The following is a 23126-nucleotide window of genomic DNA, read 5'->3' on the forward strand; positions in this document are numbered from 1 at the left end:
AAGATAATGTGCTATATATGTACAGTGGAATACTTTTTGGCCTTAAAACAGAGGAAATTTTGTCATTTTCAACAACATGTATGAACCTGGAGGACATTATGCTAAGTGAAATGAGCCAGGCACAGAAAGACAAATATTGCGTGATACCACTTATATGTGGAATCTAAAGAAGTCAAACTCATAGAAGTAAAAGGGTAGAATGGTGGTTGCCTGGGCCTTGGGAGGTGGGTGAGAGGGGAAAGGAGACATGTTGGTGAGAGGGGAATGGAGACATGTTGGTGAGAGGGTACAAAATTTCAGTTAGATAAGAGGACTAAGTTCTTGAGATCTAATGCACAGAATGGCGACAACCGCTATTAATAAAATAATGAATATTTCAAAATTGCTAAGAGAATAGATTTTAAATGCTGGCACCATGATATGGTTTGGCTGTGTCCCCACAGAGATAATTGAATCATGGGGGCGGTTTCCCTCATCCTGTTCTCCTGATAATGAGTTAGTTCTCACAAGATCCGATGGTTTTGTAAGGGGATTCCCTGTTCACTGGGAACTCACTCATTCTCCTCACTCTGATGGTAGTTTCTTTTGCTATGCAGAAGCTCTTTAGTTTAATTAGATCCCATTTGTCAATTTTGGCTTTTGTTGCCATTGCTTTTGGTGTTTTAGACATGAAGTCCTTGCCCATGTCTATGTCCTGAATGGTATTGCCTAGGTTTTCTTCTAGGGTTTTTATGGTTTTAGATTTAACCTGTAAGTCTTTAATCCATCTTGAATTAATTTTTGTATAAGGTGTAAGGAAGGGATCCAGTTTCAGCTTTCTACATATGGCTAGCCAGTTTTCCCAGCACCATTTATTAAGTAGGGAATCCTTATCCCATTGCTTGTTTTTGTCTGGTTTGTCAAAGATCAGATAGTTGTAGATATGCGGCATTATTTCTGAGGGCTCTGTTCTGTTCCATTGATCTATGTCTCTGTTTTGGTACCAGTACCATGCTGTTTTGGTTACTGTAGCCTTGTAGTATAGTTTGAAGTCAGGTAGCGTGATGCCTCTGGCTTTGTTCTTTTGGCTTAGGATTGACTTGGCGATGCAGGCTCTTTTTTGGTTCCATATGAACTTTCAAGTAGTTTTTTCCAATTCTGTGAAGAAAGTCATTGGTAGCTTGATGGGGATGGCATTGAATCTATAAATTACCTTGGGCAGTATGGCCATTTTCACGACATTGATTCTTCCTACCCATGAGTATGGAATGTTCCATTTGTTTGTATCCTCTTTTATTTCATTGAGCAGTGGTTTGTAGTTCTCCTTGAAGAGGTCCTTCACGTCTCTTGTAAGTTGGATTCCTAGGTATTTTATTCTCTTTGAAGCAATTGTGAATGGGAGTTCACTCATGATTTACCTCTCTGTTTGTCTGTGATTGGTGTACAAGAATGCTTGTTATTTTTGTACATTGATTTTGTATCCTGAGACTTTGCTGAAGTTGCTTATCAGCTTAAGGAGATTTTGGGCTGAGACAATGGGGTTTTCTAGATATACAATCATGTCATCTGCAAACAGGGACAATTTGACTTCCTCTTTTCCTAATTGAATACCCTTTATTTCCTTCTCCTGCCTAATTGCCCTGGCCAGAACTTCCAACACTATCTTGAATAGGAGTGGTGAGAGAGGACATCCCTGTCTTGTGCCAGTTTTCAAAGGGAATGCTTCCAGTTTTTGCCCATTCAGTATGATATTGGCTGTGGGTTTGTCATAGATAGCTCTTATGATTTTGAGATACGTCCCATCAATACCTAATTCATTGAGAGTTTTTAGCATGAAGGTTGTTGAATTTTGTCAAAGGCCTTTTCTGCATCTATTGAGATAATCATGTGGTTTTTGTCTTTGGTTCTGTTTATATGCTGGATTACATTTATTGATTTGCATATGTTGAGCCAGCCTTGCATCCCAGGGATGAAGCCCACTTGATCATGGTGGATAAGCTTTTGATGTGCTGCTGGATTCGGTTTGCCAGTATTTTATTGAGGATTTTTGCATCAATGTTCATCAAGGATATTGGTCTGAAATTCTCTTTTTTGGTTGTGTCTCTGCCAGGCTTTGGTATCAGGATGATGTTGGCATCATAAAATGTCTTAGGGAGGAATACCTCTTTTTCTATTGATTGGAATAGTTTCAGAAGGAATGGTACCAGTTCCTCCTTGTACCTCTGGTAGAATTCGGCTGTGAATCCATCAGGTCCTAGACTCTTTTTGGTTGGTAAGCTATTGATTATTGCCACAATTTCAGAGCCTGTTATTGGTCTATTCAGAGATTCAACTTCTTCCTGGTTTAGTCTTAGGAGGGTGTATTTGTTGAGAAATTTATCCATTTCTTCTAGATTTTCTAGTTTATTTGTGTAGAGGTGTTTGTAGTATTCTCTGATGGTAAATTGTATTTCTGTGGGATCGGTGGTGATATCCCCTTTATCATTTTTTATTGCATCTATTTGATTCTTCTCTCTTTTCTTATTAGTCTTGCTAGCAGTCTATCAATTTTGTTGATCTTTTCAAAAAACCAGCTCCTGGATTCATTAATTTTTTGAAGGGTTTTTTGTGTCTCTATTTCCTTCAGTTCTGCTCTGATTTTAGTTATTTCTAGCCTTCTGCTAGCTTTTGAATGTGTTTGCTCTTGCTTTTCTAGTTCTTTTAATTGTGATGTTAGGGTGTCAATTTTGGATCTTTCCTGCTTTCTCTTGTGGGCATTTAGTGCTATAAATTTCCCTCTACACACTGCTTTGAACGTGTCCCAGAGATTCTGGTATGTTGTGTCTTTGTTCTCATTGGTTTCAAAGAACATCTTTATTTCTGCCTACATTTCATTATGTACCCAATAGTCATTCAGGAGCAGGTTGTTCAGTTTCCATGTAGTTGAGCGGTTTTGAGTGAGTTTCTTAATCCTGAGTTCTAGTTTGATTGCACTGTGGTCTGAGAGAGAGTTTGTTATAATTTCTGTCCTTTTACATTTGCTGAGGAGTGCTTTACTTCCAACTATGTGGCCAATTTTGGAATAAGTGTGGTGTGGTGTGAAAAAAATGTATATTCTGTTGATTTTGGGTGGAGAGTTCTGTAGATGTCTATTAGGTCCGCTTGGTGCAGAGCTGAGTTCAATTCCTGGGTATCCTTGTTAACTTTCTGTCTCATTGATCTGTCTAATGTTGACAGTGGGGTGTTAAAATCTCCCATTATTACTGTGTGGGAGTCTAAGTCTCTTTGTAGGTCACTCAGGACTTGCTTTATGAATCTGGGTGCTCCTGTATTGGGAGCATATATATTTAGGATAGTTAGCTCTTCTTGTTGAATTGATCCCTTTACCATTATGTAATGGCCTTCTTTGTCTCTTTTGATCTTTGTTGGTTTAAAGTCTATTTTATCAGAGACTAGGATTGCAACCCCTGCCTTTTTTTGTTTTCCATTTACTTGGTAGATCTTCCTCCATCACTTTATTTTGAGTCTATGTGTGTCTCTGCACGTGAGATGGGTTTCCTGAATACAGCACACTGATGGGTGTTGACTCCTTATCCAGTTTGCCAGTCTGTGTCTTTTAATTGGAGTATTTAGCCCATTTACATTTAAAGTTAATATTGTTATATGTGAATTTGATTCTGTCATTATGATATTAGCTGGTTATTTTGCTCATTAGTTGATGCAGTTTCTTCCTAGCCTCGATGGTCCTCACAATTTGGCATGTTTTTGCAGTGGCTGGTAATGGTTGTTCCTTTCCATGTTTAGTGCTTCCTTCAGGAGCTCTTTTAGGGCAGGCCTGGTGGTGATAAAATCTCTCAGCATTTGCTTGTCTGTAAAGTATTTTATTTCTCCTACTTATGAAGCTTAGTTTGGCTGGATATGAAATTCTGGGTTGAAAATTCTTTTCTTTAAGAATGTTGATTATTGGCCCCCACTCTCTTCTGGCTTGTAGAGTTTCTGCCAAGAGATCAGCTGTTAGTCTGATGGGCTTCTATTTGTGGGTAACCCAACCTTTCTCTCTGGCCGCCCTTAACATTTTTTCCTTCATTTCAACTTTGGTGAATCTGACAATTATATGTCTTGGGGTTGCTCTTCTCAAGGAGTCTCTTTGTGGCATTCTCTGTATTTCCTGAATCTGAATGTTGGCCTGCCTTGCTAGATTGGGGAAGTTCTCCTGGATAATATCTCGCAGAGTGTTTTCCAACTTGGTTCCATTCTCCCCGTCACTTTCAGGTACACCAATCAGACGTAGGTTTGGTCTTTTCACATAGTCCCATATTTCTTGGAGGCTTTGTTCATTTCTTTTTATCCTTTTTTCTCTAAACTTCCCTTCTCACTTCATTTCATTCATTTCATCTTCCATCACTGATACCCTTTCTTCCAGTTGATCACACTGGCTACTGAGGCTTCTGTGTTCTTTATGTAGTTCTTGAAACTTGGCTTTCAGCTCCATCAGCTCCTATAAGCACTTCTCTGCATTGGTCATTTTAGTTATACATTTGTCTAATTTTTTTTCAAAGTTTTTAACTTCTTTGCCATTGGTTCGAATTTCCTCTTGTAGCTCAGAGTAGTTTGATCGTCTGAAGCTTTCTTCTCTCAACTCGTCAAAGTCATTCTCCGTCCAGCTTTGTTCCGTTGCTGGTGAGGAACTGCGTTCCTTTGGAGGAGGAGAGGCGCTCTGCTTTTTAGAGTTTCCAGTTTTTCTGCTCTGTTTTCTCCCCATCTTTGTAGTTTTTTCTACTTTTGGTCTTTGATGATGGTGATGTACAGATGGGTTTTTGGTGTGGATGTCCTTTCTGTTTGTTATTTTTCCTTCTACCAGACAGGACCCTCAGCTGCAGGTCTGTTGGAGTTTGCTAGAGGTCCACTCCAGACCCTGTTTGCCTGAGTCTCAGCAGCGGTGGCTGCAGAACAGTGGATTTTTGTGAACCACAAATTCAGCTGTCTGATTGTTCCTCTGGAAGTTTTGTTTCAGAGGAGTATCCGGCCAAGTGAGATGTCAGTCTGTCCCTACTGGGGGGTGCCTCCCAGTTAGGCTGGGCTACTCGGGGGTCAGGGACCCACTTTAGGAGGCAGTCTGCCTGTTCTCAGATCTCTAGCTGTGTGCTGGGATAACCACTACTCTCTTCAGAGCTGTCAGACAGGGACATTTAAGTCTGCGGAGGTTACTGCTGACTTTTTGTTTGTCTGTGCCCTGCCCCCAGAGGTGGAGCCTACAGAGGCAGGCAGGCCTCCTTGAGCTGTGGTGAGCTCCACCCAGTTCGAGCTTCCTGGCTGCTTTGTTTACCTAAGCAAGCCTGTGCAATGGCAGGCACCCCTCCCCAAGCCTCGCTGCCACCTTGCAGTTTGATCTCAGACTGCTGTGCTAGCAATCAGCAAGACTCCGTGGGCATAGGACCCTCCAAGCCAGGTGTGGGACACAGTCTCCTGGTGTGCCGTTTTCCAAGCCCATTGGAAAAGCACAGTATTAGGGTGGGAGTGACCTGATTTTCCAGGTGCCGTCTGTCACCCCTTTCTTTGACTAGGAAAGGGAACTCCCTGACCCCTTGCGCTTCCCGAGTGAGATGATGCCTCACCCTGCTTCAGCTCGGCTCACGCATGGTGCGCTAAACCAACTGTCCCGTACCCACTGTTTGGCACTCCCTAGTGAGATGAACCTGGTACCTCAGATGGAAATGCAGAAATCACCCATCTTCTGCGTCACTCACACTGGGAGCTGTAGACCGGAGCTGTTCCTATTCGGCCATCTTGGCTCCACCCCTCGGAAAACCCAAATTTCTCATGTTTTTATATTGAAAAGTCAATTGGTGGCTGGGCCCAGTGGCTCACACCTGTAATCCCAGCACTTTGGGAAGCCAAGGCGGGTGGATCACGGGGTCAAGAGATCGAGACAATCCTGGCTAACACAGTGAAACCCCATCTCTACTAAAAATACAAAAAATTGTATACTAATAATTTTTTATTCTGATTTTTTGTATTTAATATTAAAGTATGTACATTGTCATTTTGATTGGCTTTCTTTGATTTGCTTACAGGGACCTATTTGGAAAACAGCACTTATGGACTGTAAAGACTTTTTCCAGGAACAAAGAAGACAAGAGCTATGTGGTAATATATTACAATGAACCTAGAAACCTTTTTCATATCACCAAAGCAAATTGCAACTGGGAGTGGAGAATACTCAGTATTGGCTACTTTCACGTCACATAATCACTCTTATCTGCATGTGAGACAGCGTCCATAGTAGATGAAGGCAAGGGAGAGGTGGATTCTGAATGGCTTTTGAGTAGTATTCAGTGTCTGTCATGTTAGCTCACATGATCTCACAGGCCTTCACTAAAAAAGTGTTTAAGATTTTAAAATACTGGGCCATTGCATTGTCTATCTTTATTTATGAACTGTAAGCCTGTCACTTGGGAGCATTTTCCATGAAAACTTCTCATACCTTCAATAAGTTACCCTTCAGTGACTGTTTTTGTTGTGGCTTTATTTTGAAAATTATTTGGGGATAAGGACTACCATTAAATTTTTTCTGTTGTGGGTGTGTTATGTAAAATTAAAGGGTTTAATGCAGTTTATCTCAGTTGGTTTAACTCAACATAGATTGTATCCCTACCAATTGAGAAGAACTGTGCAGATCAATCTAGAAATGTACTGTCTAATGCCATTGAGGAGTGCCAAATGACATATTTTCCAGGTAATATAGAGACCACATAGCTTCTAACCTCATTCCACTCACTGAAAATGATGGTTCTAATAAAAATTTTCAGGGGTAGACCACTGAAGTTTAGCAACTCCCTAGATTTGGCAGCAGACAGGAAACTGAGAGGGGCATGCATTACACTTGAGTTACTTAATTGAAACCTTGCTGCTCCTCCTCCCTCTTCTCCTCCTTTTCCTTTTTCATCCTTTCTCTACACTCTCCTCTTTTTGCTTCATCTTCTCTATAGAGACCTTGGTTCTAGTGCTTTACTCTCATGTAAAAGTTTGGGAAACTCAAATTTATTTATTAGAACATTATTATTCCAAACACATTTGAGAACATCAAGTTTCTCCCTCAAAATGATAATTCTATTACTTCAAAAATGAACAAGAGAGAAGAGGGGGAGGGAAGAGAGAGAGAGAGAGAATGCCTGAACATATAGTGGATTAGAATAACTTTTTATTTGGAGGGAAAATGTAATGTAATTAAACCCTGAACGATATTTACTGATAGTTTTGTTATATAAATATTTGAAAATAGAGCTGAGATACCTATTTGGGATTAACAGTAGTTCTAAACGTAGGAATATATAGACTAATAACATAAATGTCACAAATTGCTGCATTGTGACCTTAATAATATATTTCTAAATGGGAACAATTATCAACCACTGATAAACAGTCACCAACAAAGAAACCCAATTTATTCAGAGATGTGTAAAGCTGGGCACACTTCATTCATAGATTTTCTATTTTTAGAATTCTTGACATTAAATTTTTCTGAGGAAAAAATGTATATTCATTTATTCATACTCATTTTTGAACTAACATTTATTTAAGGTCCACAATATGCTGGATATTTTATATTATTTTTTGATTACTTAATGCAAATATAGCAACGTTATGAAGCAAGTATTATTATCCCTGTTTTACAAATAAGGAAATAAACTCAGGGAGGTGAATGTGTTCAAAGACATATAGTTAAGAAAGTTAAAGAGACAGGATTCAAGCCTAAGTCTGTCTGACTTCGAAATCTCTCTTCTTCCCGCTATTTACTGCTCCCTATGAGTTTATATTAATGAAATCTAAAATCCCACTTAAGACGGTATAATGAAGAAATTAAGAAAACCACCTGAGATACTGATATAATTTTTCTAATCACTAAATATTTTTTCTTAGCTCTTCTTGTGGAACAATATACAATATGATTCTTGGGATTGGTTAAACATGTCTGCCTTATTTTAACTCAAATTTATTTAAGATATGTGTTTTATAGTATTCTGCTACTGGAAATATTACAAATACAGTAATAAAATATATCATTTATTAAGTAAAATAATAAGGAACATGAGTAAAACATTTTGCCTATATTATGCCAGCAGCTATGCTATGCACTGGCAACACACACAGGCTTATAATGAACCCAGAGGTGGGAACATCTATGTCACCAGGAGAAATTTAAGGATGATTTAACATTTAAAAACTATTAATATAGTTTATTACATTAATAGATGAAAGGAGTGAAAAACATGATCAGTGCTTAGCCCATAATAGGCAATCAATAAATAGATGCAGAAAAGGCTTTGGTCAAAATTCTAGACCCATTCATGATAAAAGCTCCTTAGCAAACTAGAAATAGAAGTCAACTCCCTTAACTTAATAAAACCTACAATAAACATACACCTAACGGTGAACTGTTTTAACCTTTCCTTTTTCACAGCCAGGAAAATTAGAAGTATGTCTAGTATCACCACTTCTGTTTAGCATTGTATTGGACGTCCTTGGCAGTTCAGTAAGACAAGGTGAAGAGTTAAAATGTATAGGATTGAAAAGGAAAAATAAAACTGTCATTGAGCACAGATTATATAATTATCAACATAGAAAACTGAAAAGAATTATAGATATATTATTAGTAAGAGAGTTTAGCAAGGTTATTAGCTACAAGATCAACATATAACATTAATTTTTTTCCTATACATCAACAGCAAATTATTATAAAAGAAAAGTTTAAGAAACAGTATATGATGCCTTGGAATACATAAAAGATGGTCAAGACTTTTTAATTAGTCAGGGTAATGTTCGCTATGCTGTGGTAACACATAATCCCTGAAATATCCATGTTGTAACACAACACCAATTTATTTCTTGCTCCAGTTACAGTTAATGTGACTCAGGTGGCTCTCTGGCACAGCTTCCTTTTAAGAGCTGACTCAAGATTCCTGAAAGCTTCCAAACTGTGGCAATGCCATCTGGACTACTTAGTTGTAGAAAGGAGAAAAAGGAATGCAAGAGGCAAACTGGCTCTTAACTGCCCAGCTAACGGAACTTATCTTCAAAGCAGAGTGGGAAATGCAGATATGAACATGGATATTTGGTGGACACTATCAGTGTCTGCCAAAAAGTATAATATTATTTAGAAAACATAGTAAAAAATTAAATAAAAGGAGTGATATACCCTCCCATTCATGGATGGGAAAGTGAAATAATATTGAATGCAATTCCAATCAAACTTGCAACAAGGATTTTCGTGTGTATGTGTGTGGAACTTGACAAAATGATTCCGAAACGTATATGAAAGAGCAAAGGGCCAAGCATAACTAAGACAAAAAAAATGAGGCAGAAAGGCTGACTCTACCAGGTATCAAAACATGTTCCAAAGCTACAGTAATTAAAATAACATCATATTAGTATAGGAATGGACAAAATAGCAATAACATTGAATATAGTCCAGAAACAGATTTCATGTATAATTTAATAATTGATAATGGCAATATTTCAGATTAGTGTGAAAAAGATGATCTCAAAAAATGGCATGAGAAAATTGGATATTCATATATGAAAAGTTATGTTAGATTTCTATCTCACATAAATACCCCAAATAAATTTCAGGTCAATTAAAGAGCTAAAGGTTTTTTTTAAAAAAAGGTATTGTATTAAGGTTTTATAAAGGAACAGAACTATTAGCATATATGTATATGTATATGAAGGGGAGTTTATTAGGAAAATTGATTCACACGATCACAAGGTGAAGTTCCACAACAGGCCATCTGCAAGCTGAGGAGCAAGGAAGTCAGTCAGAGTCCAAAAACCTCAAAAGTAGGGAAGCCGACAGTGCAGCCTTTGGTCTGTGGCCAAAGGCCCGAGAGCCACAAATCACTGGTGTAAGTCCAAGAGCCCAAAAGCTGAAGAACTTGGAGTCTGATGTTTGAGGGCAGGAAGCATCCAGCACAGGAGAAAGATGAAGGCCAGAAGACTCAGCAAGTCTCCTCATTCCACTTTCTTCTGCCTGATTTATTCTAGCCATGCTGGCAGCTGATTAGAGGGTGCCCACCCAGATTGAGGGTGGGTTTGCCTCTCCCAGTCCACTGACTCAAATGTTAATCTCCTTTGGCAACACTCTCAGACAGACAGACCCAGGAATAATACTCTGCATCCTTCAATCTAATCAAGTTGACACTCAATATTAACCATCACAGGTGTTTTAGCAACATATGGGACATATTTTCCTACTAATGAATTGAGAAAAACTCTTCTAAACAAGACACAAAGTCCAGAGCCATAAAAGAAAATATTAAGTGAATTGTCTATATCAAAATTTAAAATTTCTAGGTAATGAATCACACCATAAAAGTTAAAATCTAGAATGAAAAAAAGATTTGCAATATGTGTAATGAAGTATTAATATGAAAATATAAAAAGAATTTTTTCAAGTTATAATAGTGGCAAGGGCATAAACTGAGAAATCACAGAAGAGGTAACTCAAAATTGGCAGTGAACATATGCTTCGATGTAGAAGGAGGGAAATGCATAGTATAACAATATGATACCATATTTTTTAGCTCATTAGATTGGCAGACATTTAAAAAGTAATAATATCTAGTATCAATGCGTGGAAATCAGCTTTTTTAAAGTACCATTTGGCAGTCTATCAAAATGTAAAGTGTACATACCCTTTAAACCAGTAATTCAACCACTAAGACTCTATCTACCAGAGATATGCATGTGAACAGAGATATATGTATGAGATGTTTGTTGAATCATTACTTAAAAGAACAATAAAACGGAAAACAACCAAATATTCATGAATAATTGTCAGATAAATAGATTTCATACCATGGAATGCTATGCAGCAATACATAAGAGGGAAGAACATTCTTATGTGCTGGTATTTTATGATGTCTAAGATATAGTTGTTGAAATAAGCCAGTTACAGAACTACGATGTGAGCCAACTTATGTTTTTAGAAAACATTTAAAAAGGCCCTATACCCTTATACTCAGTGTGTGTGTGTGTGTGTGTGTGTGTGTTTGTATATACATGCATATGTGGAGAAAAATATCTGAAAGAACACACCAAACAGCAGTTTTACATCTGGGAAGAAGTTATATTATAAATGGTGGTAAAGGAATATTTCAAAAAATGTAGAAAATTCAAAAGTAGAAAGAAAAAAGACTGTTCACAAATTCCCTCAATTCAAAGCTAACTAACTATTGTTACCCTTCTGTGTACACACACATACATATATGCACGTAGATATCTCTAGCTCTCTTTTACACAACGTGGGATCCCACATACATGCTACTTTCATAACTTGCTTTTTTGTTTAACCATACACTGTGGATTTTTTTCATGACATTAATTGCCTATTTTAGTTATTTAACAATAACTTATAGTGCATACTATATTCCAGGAACTTTCCCAAATACCATACATATACATAAATCTTTCAATGATTTTTAAAGGTATTATTGTTACTGCTGTAAAAGCATTATCATTTGTGTATGTAACATCAACATTAATCATTCAGACAAGTATTTTGATATATGAAGGACAAATAAGGAAAGAGTGCCTATCACTGTAATGGAACTGAGATAATTTTCAGAGGACCTTCCATTCACAGGTTGAGGCCTTTCTAGAGAATACCTGGAAAATGTTATTTGGATCTGGACTGCAACATGAAGAGAGAAGAAAGTTAATGACTCTTTTTAAAAAACTCTATTCATATACACAGCACATTTTTGTTATACATCCAAGTAATTTTTTTAAACCACAAATAGAATTACCAGTCAAGTAGCTCTGACACAAGCTTCCTTTGATTAGACCTCCCATGCTGGTAGCCACTGCAACTGCTTGGATCTTTTTTTTTTTTTTTTTTTTTTCAAGACAAGTCCCATTTGCCACAGTGATTTATAGTATTTCCATTTCAGCCTGTATAGCACTAATCACGATTAGAATATGGGCAAAAAGCCTGTTAATAAATATAGTGATGGAATCCATAACAGATGCTTTTCTCACAATAAAAGCTTGAATTTCACACACCTCCTAAATTTCCTGTGTCTCATGACCAAATTTCAGGTATTTGGAAAGTTTGTTTGATAAAGTGTCACTTGGAGATAAGAGATGGGCCATTTCTCTTGGGATTAAACCTGAATATTTAGACTTCATTGCCTCTTTGAATGTACTCTTATAGATGTCACTTTTCAACTTGCAGGTTTAAGTATCTAAAACCACTAACATGAAGTAATGAGAAGGACTCTAGTCTGATTATACTAGAAAATCTCGGTTCAAGTTCACTAAAAATTCTCCAGCACATCTGCTGTTATAGTCATGGTGGAGAGAAGAGTGACCTGGTAATTAGAAAACCTGGCTCCTAATCCTGGCTCTGTCCTTAATCATGAAAACAGTAATGCTATCTTTTATTGAGTTCTATTCTACATGTCAGGTACTTTGCTGAGTGCTTCACATGGATTTTGACATATTGACTCTTACAAACATCCTGTGAAGTAGGTACTATCATTATTCTTGTTTAACAAACAAGGAAACTGATAACTAGAAAGATTGAAATGATTTGCTAAGAGTTACAGCTAACAGCCCAGCACCACACCCATGAGTGCCCATGCATGTGGACAAGGGGCCTGGGGATCGACCCACCAGCTCAATGCCACCCACATGTTTCAGAAACCTGAGGACAAGCCATTCCAGCCTGCTGGTGCCTATGCACATCAGCTGAGAGCCTGGAGATCAACCAGCCACACCTGCCACAGCCTGCATCCGTGTGCACCATCAGGAGCCTGAGGACAGGCCAGCTCTCCCTGGCACCACCTCCTCCAGTGCCCATATATGTCTTTGGGGGTTCTGGGGATTGGATTGCCTCACCTGCTGCCAGTGGTATCCAGAAACTCCTCCTGGGGGGTCTGAGGACGTGCCCACCTGTCCTGCTACCACCACCACTGCCAGCACCTACTTGCATAAACCACCTGGTAACCTGGGGATTGGCCCACCCAGTTTGCAGCTGCCACTGCTGATGTTTGTGCATACCACATGAAGGGCCAAGAGCTGGCCTGCCATAGCTACTGCCACCATTGTCAATTGCTACACACACCATCCAGGGACCCAAAGACACACTTGACTTACTGTTACCACTCCACTGCTGGCACATGAACAAGATACCTGGAGGCCCAAGGATCAACCTGCCTTGACCCACTACCAGCAGATCTCACATACACCTCCGTGGGGGCCCAACGACTGGCATGTTTGGCCCACTGCTGCCACCACTAGGGCCCAAGGATCAGCCCATCTGGCATCCCTGTCTCCAGTAAGGCCCTACCACAGTCCCCACTAACAACTTCAGCCTAAGCCACTGAAGAACTCACAGACACCATTTATGCTGATTGCAGTCAAATAAATCATACAGAGACTACAGAAAAGCATGCACCCAGAATCAATGGAAAATCGCCCAATCCAACCAGAACTATAGATACATCTATAAGAAACAGTCTTTACCTACAAAATCCTATCCATAAAAGAAGTGACTGCTACATCAGACATGCAAATATCAACATAAGAACACAAGAAACATGAAAAAACAAGGAACTATGACAGACACCTCCAAAGTACATAATTCTCCAGCAATAGATTCCACTGAAAAAGAAATCCATAAAATGCCTGAAAAAATGCAAAATGATTTTAGAGAAGCTCAGTGAGATGCAAAAGAACACAGATAAACAATACAAAGAAATCAGAAAAAAAGATTTATAATCTCAATGAGAAATTCAACAACGATAGCTATCATAAAAAAGAATCAAACAGAAGTCTTGTAACTGAGGAATTCAATGGATGAAATGAAATAAAACATATAACTGAGTTTCAACAGTAGACTAGATCAAGCAAAAAAAGAATTTTTAAACTTGAAGGCAGGTCTTTTGAAATAACCCAATCAGACAAAAAAGAGGAAAAATAATCTTAAAAAAGAATAAAGAAAGCCTATGTTGCATATGGAACATCATAAAGCAACCAAATATTGAAATTGTGGGTGTTCCAGAAGAAGACATGGGCAAAGGCACAGAAATCTATTTGAAGATGAAAACTTCGAAGTCTCACAAGAGATACAGACATCTAGTCACAGGAAGCTCAAAGATCCCCAAAGAGATTCAACCTAGAATGGTCTTTTCCAAGGCATATTATAGTCAAACTGTCAAAAGTCAAAGACAAAGAGAATTCTAAAAACAGTAAGAGAAAAGTGTCAAGTCACATATAAGTGAATCTCCATCAGACTAAGAATGGATTTCTCAACAGAAACCTTATAGAAAAGGAGAGAATGGGATGAGGTACTCAAAGTGCTGAAAGGAAAAAAAAAAAAAGAGGCCAGTCAAGGGTAATATAACAAGCAAAGTTCGTCTTCAAAAATGGAGATATAAACTCTTTCCCCCACAGGCAAAAACTGAGGGAATTCATCAACACTAGACCAGCCATCCAAGAAATACTTAAGGGAGTCCTACATCTGGAAGCAAAAGGACAATACCTATTACCACAAACACACACACAAAAGTATAAAGGAGACACACAAATGAGAAAGAGAAACAACTCAAATATTACCATTACAGAAAACCACAAAACCATAATGGTGAATGGATGGAAGGAAGGAAGAAACAAAGGAACGAAGAAAGGAAGGAAGGACTCAGATACCACTTATGCTGATTACAGCCAAAGAAATCGCACAGAGACTACACAAAAGCATGCACCCAGAATCAAAGCAAAAGTGCCTTACCCAACCAACACTATAGACACATCCATAAGAAACAGTATTTACCTACAAAATCCAATCCATAAAATAAAAGAAGTGACTGTTACATCAGACATGCAGATATCAACATAAGGACAGTTGATATCCTTTGATGAATTTCTATTGAGATTATAAATCTTTTTTTCTGATTTCTTTGCATTATTCGTGTTATTTTGCATATTATTGAGCTTCTGTAATATCATTATTTTACATTCTTTTCAGGAATTTTATGGATTTTTCATTCGAATCTATTGCTAGAAAATTATTAAGTTCTTTGGAGTTGTCACAGTTCCTTGTTTTTTCATGTTTCTTATTATAGGTTGTACAAAACAATCAGAAAATAATTAGCAAAATGACAGAAATAAGTCCTCACCTATCAATAATAACCATGAATGTAAACAAATTAAATTCCCCTAAAAGATATAGACAGGTTAAAACGGATTTTTAAAAATATGACCCAATTATATGCTACCTACAAGAAACTTAGTTCCCTGTAAAGACATGCATACACTGAAAGTAAAGGGATAGAAAAAGATATTCCACACAAACAGAAACAAAGGTAAGCAGGAATAGCTATACTTCTATCATATAAAAGAAACTGCAAGTCAAAAATAGTAAATAGAGATAAAGAAGGTCACTATATAATGATAAAGGGATCAATTCATCAAAAGAATATAAAAATTCTAAATATGTTTGCACCAAAACTCAGATAACCCAGATATATATAGCAAATATTTTTAGATATAAAGGGAGAGATTGATTCAAATACAATAATAGTTGGGGACTTCAACACCACACACTTAGGATTGGACAGGTCATCTATAGAGAAAATTAACAAGGAAACAATTGCACTTTAGACTAAAATGGACCTAACAAATATTTACAGAACATTTCATTCAATAACTGCAAGATACACATTCTTCTCATTAACACATGGAACATTCTCCAAGATAGACCATATATTAGGACACAAAACAAGCCTCAACACATTTTTAAAAATTAAAATCATATCATGGTCAGGTGTGGTGGCTCAGGCCTATAATTCCAACACTTTGGGAGACTGAGGTGTGATTGCTTGAGGATTGCTTGAAGCCAGGAGTTTGAGAATAGCCTGGGCAACAAAGCAAGACCCTGTTGCTGCACAAAAATTAATAAATAAATCAGGTGTGGCAGCATGCACCTGTAGTCCCAGCTACTTAGGAGGCTGAGGTAGGAAGACTGCTTGAGCCCAGGAGGTTGAGGATGCAGTGAACCACGCTCACACCACTGCTCTCCGGCCTGAGCAACAAAGCAAGACTCCCTTCTCTTTCTCTCTCTCTCTCTCTCTCAAAAAAATATTATGTATCTTCTCAGGCCATGATTACATAAAAGTAGAAATCAATGACAAGAGGAACTCTGGAAACACTACAAATACATGGAAATGAAACACCTTGCTCTTGAATAACCATTGTGTCAAGGAAGAAATAAGGAAGGAAATCAAAAATTTCTTGAAATAAATGAAAATGGAGGCTAGGTTCAGTGGCTCATGCCTGTAATCCTAGCACTTTGGGAGGCTGAGACAGGAGAATCACTTGAGGCCAGGAGTTTGAGACCATACTAGGCAACATAGCGAGACCTTGTCTCTACAAAAAAAATAAAAAATAGACAGGTATGGTGACACATGCCTGTAGTTCTAGCACCTCTGGAGGCTGAGGTAGGAGGATCACCTGAGTCCAGGAATTTGAGGCTGCAATGAGCTGAGGTCTGATCATGCGACGGCACTCAAGCCTGGGTGACAGAGCGACACCCTGTTGAAAGAAAGGGAATAAAAGGAAAGAAAAGAAAAGAGGAAGGAACAAAGAGAGGAAGGAAGGAAGAGAGGAAGGAAGGAAGGAAGGAAGGAAGGAAGGAAGGAAAGAAGGGAGGGAGGGAGGGAAAGGAGAAACAATATACAAGCATATCAAAACCTATGGAATACAGCAAAAGCAGTGCTAAGAAGGAAGTTTATAGCAATAAACACCATATCAAAAAAGTAGAAAGATTTCAAATAAACAACTTAGCAATGTGCCTCAAGGAGCTAGAAAAGCAATAATAAATTAAACCTAAAACTGGCAGATGGAAAAACAAAACAAAGAACAGAGAACTAGGCAAAATTCAGAAGAAAAAAATACATATATGTTTTACATATATACAAATGCATATGTACTACAAAAATACATATATACTATGTGTGTGTGTATATGTATATATATATAGGACCAACAAAACAAAAAGTTGGTTTTTTGAAAGATAAACAAAATTGCTAAACTGCTAGCTAGACTAACTAAAAAAAAGGAGAGAAGACCCAAACAAATAAAATCAGACATTAAAAATGAGACATTATAACTGATACCACAGAAATACAAAAGCTCATTAGAGACTATTATGAACAACTATATGTTAGTAAACTGGAAAATCTCAGGAAATGAATAAATTCCTGGATACTTACAATCTACCAAGATTGAATGCAGAATAAATAGCAAACCTGAATAGAACAATAATGAATAATGAGATTGAATAAGTAATAAAAAGTCTCCCAACAAAGAAAAGCCCAGGACTGGCTTTACTGCTGAATTCTACCAAAATTACAAAGAAGAACTCGCACCATTTATTCTTGAACTATTCCAAAAATTTTAAAAGGAGGGAATTCTTTCTAACGCATTCTACAAGACCAGAAATACCCTATACCAAAACCAGAAAATAATGTAACAAAAAAGAAATTATAGGCCAATATTACCGATGAAGATGGACACAAAATTCTCTACAAAATACTAACAAACTGAATCTAACAGCACATCAAATAGATAATATGCTATGATCAAGTGGGATTTATCCCCAGGATGCAAGGATGTTTCAAGATATGGAAATCAATAAATGTTGATGTAATAATCAACAGAATGAAGAACAAAACAATGTGATTATATAAATCGATGCACAAAAAGCATTGACAAAATTCAGCATCCCTCCGTGGTAAAAACTCATAACAAGCTACACACTGAAGGATCATACCTCAACAGCATAAAGGCCATTTATGACAAAACCACAGCAAACAACATACTGAATGGGGAAAACCTGAAAGCCTTTCCTCTAAAAATGGGAGCAAGACAAGGATACCCGCTTTCACCAGTCCTATTCAACATACTACTAGAAGTCCTGGCCAGAGCAAACAGGAAATAGAAAGAAATGAAAGGTATCCAAATAGGAAAAAAAGGAACACACTGTCCCTCTTTGTGGATGACATAATCATATGTATGGCAAAACCTGAAGGTTCCACAAAAAGCTCTTAGGATAGAGAAAGAAACTGAGTAAAATTTCAGGATACAAAATAAACATACAGAAATCAACAGCATTTCTACACAGCACTTAAGAAACTAACTGAAAAAGCAATACCAAAGACAGGCAATAACAAAAGCTCAGTATCACCAGCAGAAGCTGCAGAACAGCAAAGATTGCTACCTGTTCCTTCCTCTGGAAGCTTCGTCCCAGAAAGGCACCCACCAGATGCCAGCTGGAGCTCTCCTATATGAGATATCTGTTGACCGCTGCCAGGAGGTGTCTCCCAGTCAGGAGGCACAGGGGTCAGGGACCCACTTGAGGAGGCAGTCTGTCCCTTAGCAGAGCTTGAGCGCTGTGATGGGAGATCCACTGCTCTCTTCAGAGCCAGCAGGCAGGAACATTTAAGTCTGCTGAAGCTGCGCCTACAGCTGCCGCTTCCCCCAAGTGCTCTGTCCCAGGGAGATGGGAGTTTTATCTATAAGCCCCCGACTAGCCATATGCAGAAAACTGAAACTGGACCCCTTCCTTACATCTTATACAAAAATTAACTCAAGATGGATTAAAGACTTAAACGTAAGACGTAAAACCATAAAAATCCTAAAAGAAAACCTAGGCAATACCATTCAGGACATAGGCATGGGCAAAAATTTCATGACTAAAACACCAAAAGCAATGGAAACAAAAGCCAAAATTGACAAATGGGATCTAATTAAACTAAAGAGCTTCTGAACAGCAAAAGAAACCATCATCAGGGTGAACAGACAACCTACAGAATAGAAGAAAAATTTGGCAATCTGTCCATCTGACAAAGGGCTTATATCCAGAATCTATAAGGAACTTAAACCAATTTACAAGGAAAAAACAACCCCATCAGAAAGTGGGAGAAGGATATGAACAGACACTTCTCAAAAGAAGACATTTATGTGGCCAACAAACATTGGAAAAAAAGCAAATCAAAATCACAATGAGATACTATCTCACACCAGTTAGAATGGCGATCATTAAAAAGTCAGGAAACAATAGATGCTGGAGAGGATGTGGAGAAATAGGAACGCTTTTATACTGTTGGTGGGAGTGTAAATTAGTTCAACCATTGTGGAAGACAGTGTGGTGATTCCTCAAGGATCTAAAACCAGAAATACCATTTGATCCAGCAATCCCATTACTGGGTATATACCCAAAGGATTATAAATCATTCTACTATAAAGACACATGCACATGTATGTCTATTGCAGCACTATTCACAATAGCAAAGACTTGGAACCAACTCAAATGCCCATCAATGATAGACTGGATAAAGAAAATATGGCACGTATATACCATGGAATACTATGGAATACTATGCAGTCATAAAAAAGGATGAGTTCATGTTCTTTGCAGGGACATGGATGAAGCTGAAAACCATCACTCTCAGCAAACTAACACAGGAACAGAAAACCAAACATCACATGTTCTCACTCATAAGTGGCAGTTGAACAATGAGAACACATGGACACAGGGAGGGGAACATCACACACTGGGGCCTGTCAGGGGGAGGCTAAGGGAGGGATAGCATTAAGAAAAATACCTAATGTAGATGATGGGTTGATGGGTACAGCAAACCACCATGACACATCTATACCTATGTAACAAACCTGTGTGTTCTGCACATGTATCCCAGAACTTGAAGTATAATAAAACAAAACAAACAAACAAACAAATGCTGGCAAGGAGGTGGAGTAAAGGAAACACTCGTATACTGTTGGTGGGAATGTAAATTAGTACAACCACGAGGGAGAACAATTTGGAGGTTCCTCAAAAAAATAAAAATAGAGCTACCATATGATCCAGCAATCCCACTGCTGGGTATATATCCAAAAACATGGTAATAAGTATATTGAAGAGGTATCTATACTCCCATGTTTATTTTAGCACTATTCACAATAGTCATGATATGGAATCAACCTAAGTGTCCATCAGCAGATAAATGGATAAAGAAAATGTGGTACACAATGGAATATTATTCAGCCACAAAAAGAATGAAATCCTGTCATCTGCAGCAACATGGAGGCAACTGAAGGTCATTATGTTAACTGAAATTAGCCAGGCACAGAAAGACAAACATCATATGTTCTCACTTATTTATGAAATCTAAAAATGTAAACAATTGAACTCATGGACATAGAGAGTAGAAGGATGGTTACCAGAGGCTGGGAAGGATAATGGGGGTGTGGGAAGGAGGTGGGGACAAAAAATATAATGAATAAGACCTAGTATTTGATAGCACAACAGGGTGACTAGAGTCAATAATATTTTTATTTTTAAAAAAAATTTGGACATATGAGTTTAATTACCTGCTAGGTCATCAGATGGAAATATGTAGTAGTAAATGGATGGTAAAAAGGTTTATAAATTTAGGAGAGAGGCAGGCATTTTTAGATCACTTGAAATTTAGACATTCACCAGATTGGACAATTTTGGGCATTTAAAATAAATCTTTTTGCCGCAAAAAACACAAAGCAATGTATTAAAACTGGTTTAGAGAATTGCCCAAATGATTTTTTCAACATGATTTGAATTTTTTTCATATTACATTAAATGTCAAATTTTCTTTGGCAAATCTATCCAAATACTACATTTTCATTCTACAACTTAATTTATATTAATATAGTAGAGTGTCCTAAATTGATGTTCATCAGGATACCTTCCTCTAAGCCCTAATGGTTTCTATCTTCCATTTAAAATGTGTAAGTATCTTTTAATTAAGTTGTTATTCTCAAAGATATTCTGGAGTAATGATTAGGAATTAAACACCTATAAATTCTTCTTCACTTCTGTTACAGTGTAGCAATTTATTATTATCTAACCCATAGTGGTCTAACGCTGAGCACATGTAGACATAAACATGGTAATAACAGACAATGTAGCCTACTAGAGGAGGGAGGGAGGGAGGGAGGGGGACATGCGTTGTAAAACTACTTACTGGGGTGCAGCACACCAACATGGCACATATATACATATGTAACTAACCTGCACGTTGTGCACATGTACCCTAAAATTTAAAGTATAATAAATAAAAAAAACAACAACTACTTACTGGGTACTGTTATCTGGGTGATGGGATTCATATCCCAAACCTCAGCATCATGCAATATTCCCATGTAATACGCCTTCATATGTTCTGCCTGAAGCTAAAAGTGGCAATGAAAAAATTTGTAAATATTAAAAATAATGTCATTTTAATAATCTGCAAAAAAGTTTTGACAGGTTCTGCCAAATTGCCCTTTGAATAGGCTGTAACCTACTTATGTACTTTCTTAGTCACAATGTATAAGTGTCTTTTCCCCTACATCCTTACCACTCTGGCTATTATCAGTATTTGGGATTCTGCCAACTTGATAAACAAAACATATCTCCTGGGTTTGTCTGCGTTTCCTTGATTGTTATGAGACTGGATTTTATTATATAGCTTTAAGATGTTAATTTCCAGAACTTTCAGGATAGTATTGACATATTAAAATGTGATTTCAACACAACCTTGGGCAAACTTATTTTACTTTAAAAAATAAGAGAAAAAATGCTATGTTAATAGTACACATAGAGCAGTAGTTTCTAACACATTTTAGAAATGGAAATAGAAAATTAAGTGCCAGTATTTCATCTTTTCAAGCTCTGGAGAAAAGGCTCAGCTAAGTTGATATACTCATTCTATTTTTTTCCCCCACACATAAAAATCCTGAATAGGACAATTCACTGAGGCTTCTAGATCAGTTACAGTGTCCACCTCTAAAGAATGTTTCTTCAAATTTACAAGAAAAAAACAAACAACCCCATCGAAAAGTGGGCAAAGGACATGAACAGACACTTCTCAAAAGAAGACATTTATGCAGCCAAAAAACACATGAAGAAATGCTCATCATCACTGGCCATCAGAGAAATGCAAATCAAAACCACAGTGAGATACCATCTCACATCAGTTAGAATGGCCATCATTTAAAAAATCAGGAAACAACAGGTGCTGGAGAGGATGTGGAGAAATAGGAACACTTTTGCACTGTTGGTGGGACTGTAAACTAGTTCAACCATTGTGGAAGTCAGTGTGGCGATTCCTCAGGGATCTAGAACTAGAAATACCATTTGACCCAGCCATCCCATTACTGGGTATATACCCAAAGGACTATAAATCATGCTGCTATAAAGACACATGCATACGTATGTTTATTGCGGGACTATTCACAATAGCAAAGAGTTGGAACCAACCCAAATGTCCAACAACGATAGACTGGATTAAGAAAATGTGGCACATATACACCATGGAATACTATGCAGCCATAAAAAATGATGAGTTCATGTCCTTTGTAGGGACATGGATGAAACTGGAAAACATCATTCTCAGTAAACTATCACAAGGACAAAAAACCAAACACCGCATGTTCTCACTCATAGGTGGGAATTGAACAATGAGAACTCATGGACACAGGAAGGGGAACATCACACTCCAGGGACTGTTGTGGGGTTGGGGGAGGGGGGAGGGACAGCATTAGGAGATATACCTAATGCTAAATGACGAGTTAATGGGTGCAGGAAATCAACATGGCACATGGATACATATGTAACAAACCTGCACATTGTGCACATGTACCCTAAAACCTAAAGTATAATAATAAAAAAAAAACTATGAGAAAAAAAAATAAAATAAAATAAAATGAAGAAGCCCCCCCCCCCAAAAAAAAAATAAAGAATGTTTCTTTTAGGAGTCAACTGTCTCATTGACAGGAGGAAGATTTACACCTGCAAGTCCTATTAACATTAATAGGACTTACAAGCATAAATCCCCCTGCAACGATAGACCAAAAAGACCCTACAGTTTACCAGGATCCAGGTTCTAATGATTACCTGTCATACTGTCCTAGGAGTCATCATCACCAGAAAGAGCAGACGTGGCAACTTATACCACAAGGGCATCTCATTGCAGCCCCAAAGCTAAATTGTGCGTCAATGGAAAGAAAAGTGGCCTTCAAAATGTGACTTGGGATACTAAGTAAGTGTTAAACCACTTAACCAGTATTTTTAAACAGCCATCATTAAAGAA

Source organism: Nomascus leucogenys, chromosome X (assembly GCF_006542625.1).
Source record: "Nomascus leucogenys isolate Asia chromosome X, Asia_NLE_v1, whole genome shotgun sequence".
Lineage (NCBI taxonomy): Eukaryota > Metazoa > Chordata > Mammalia > Primates > Hylobatidae > Nomascus > Nomascus leucogenys.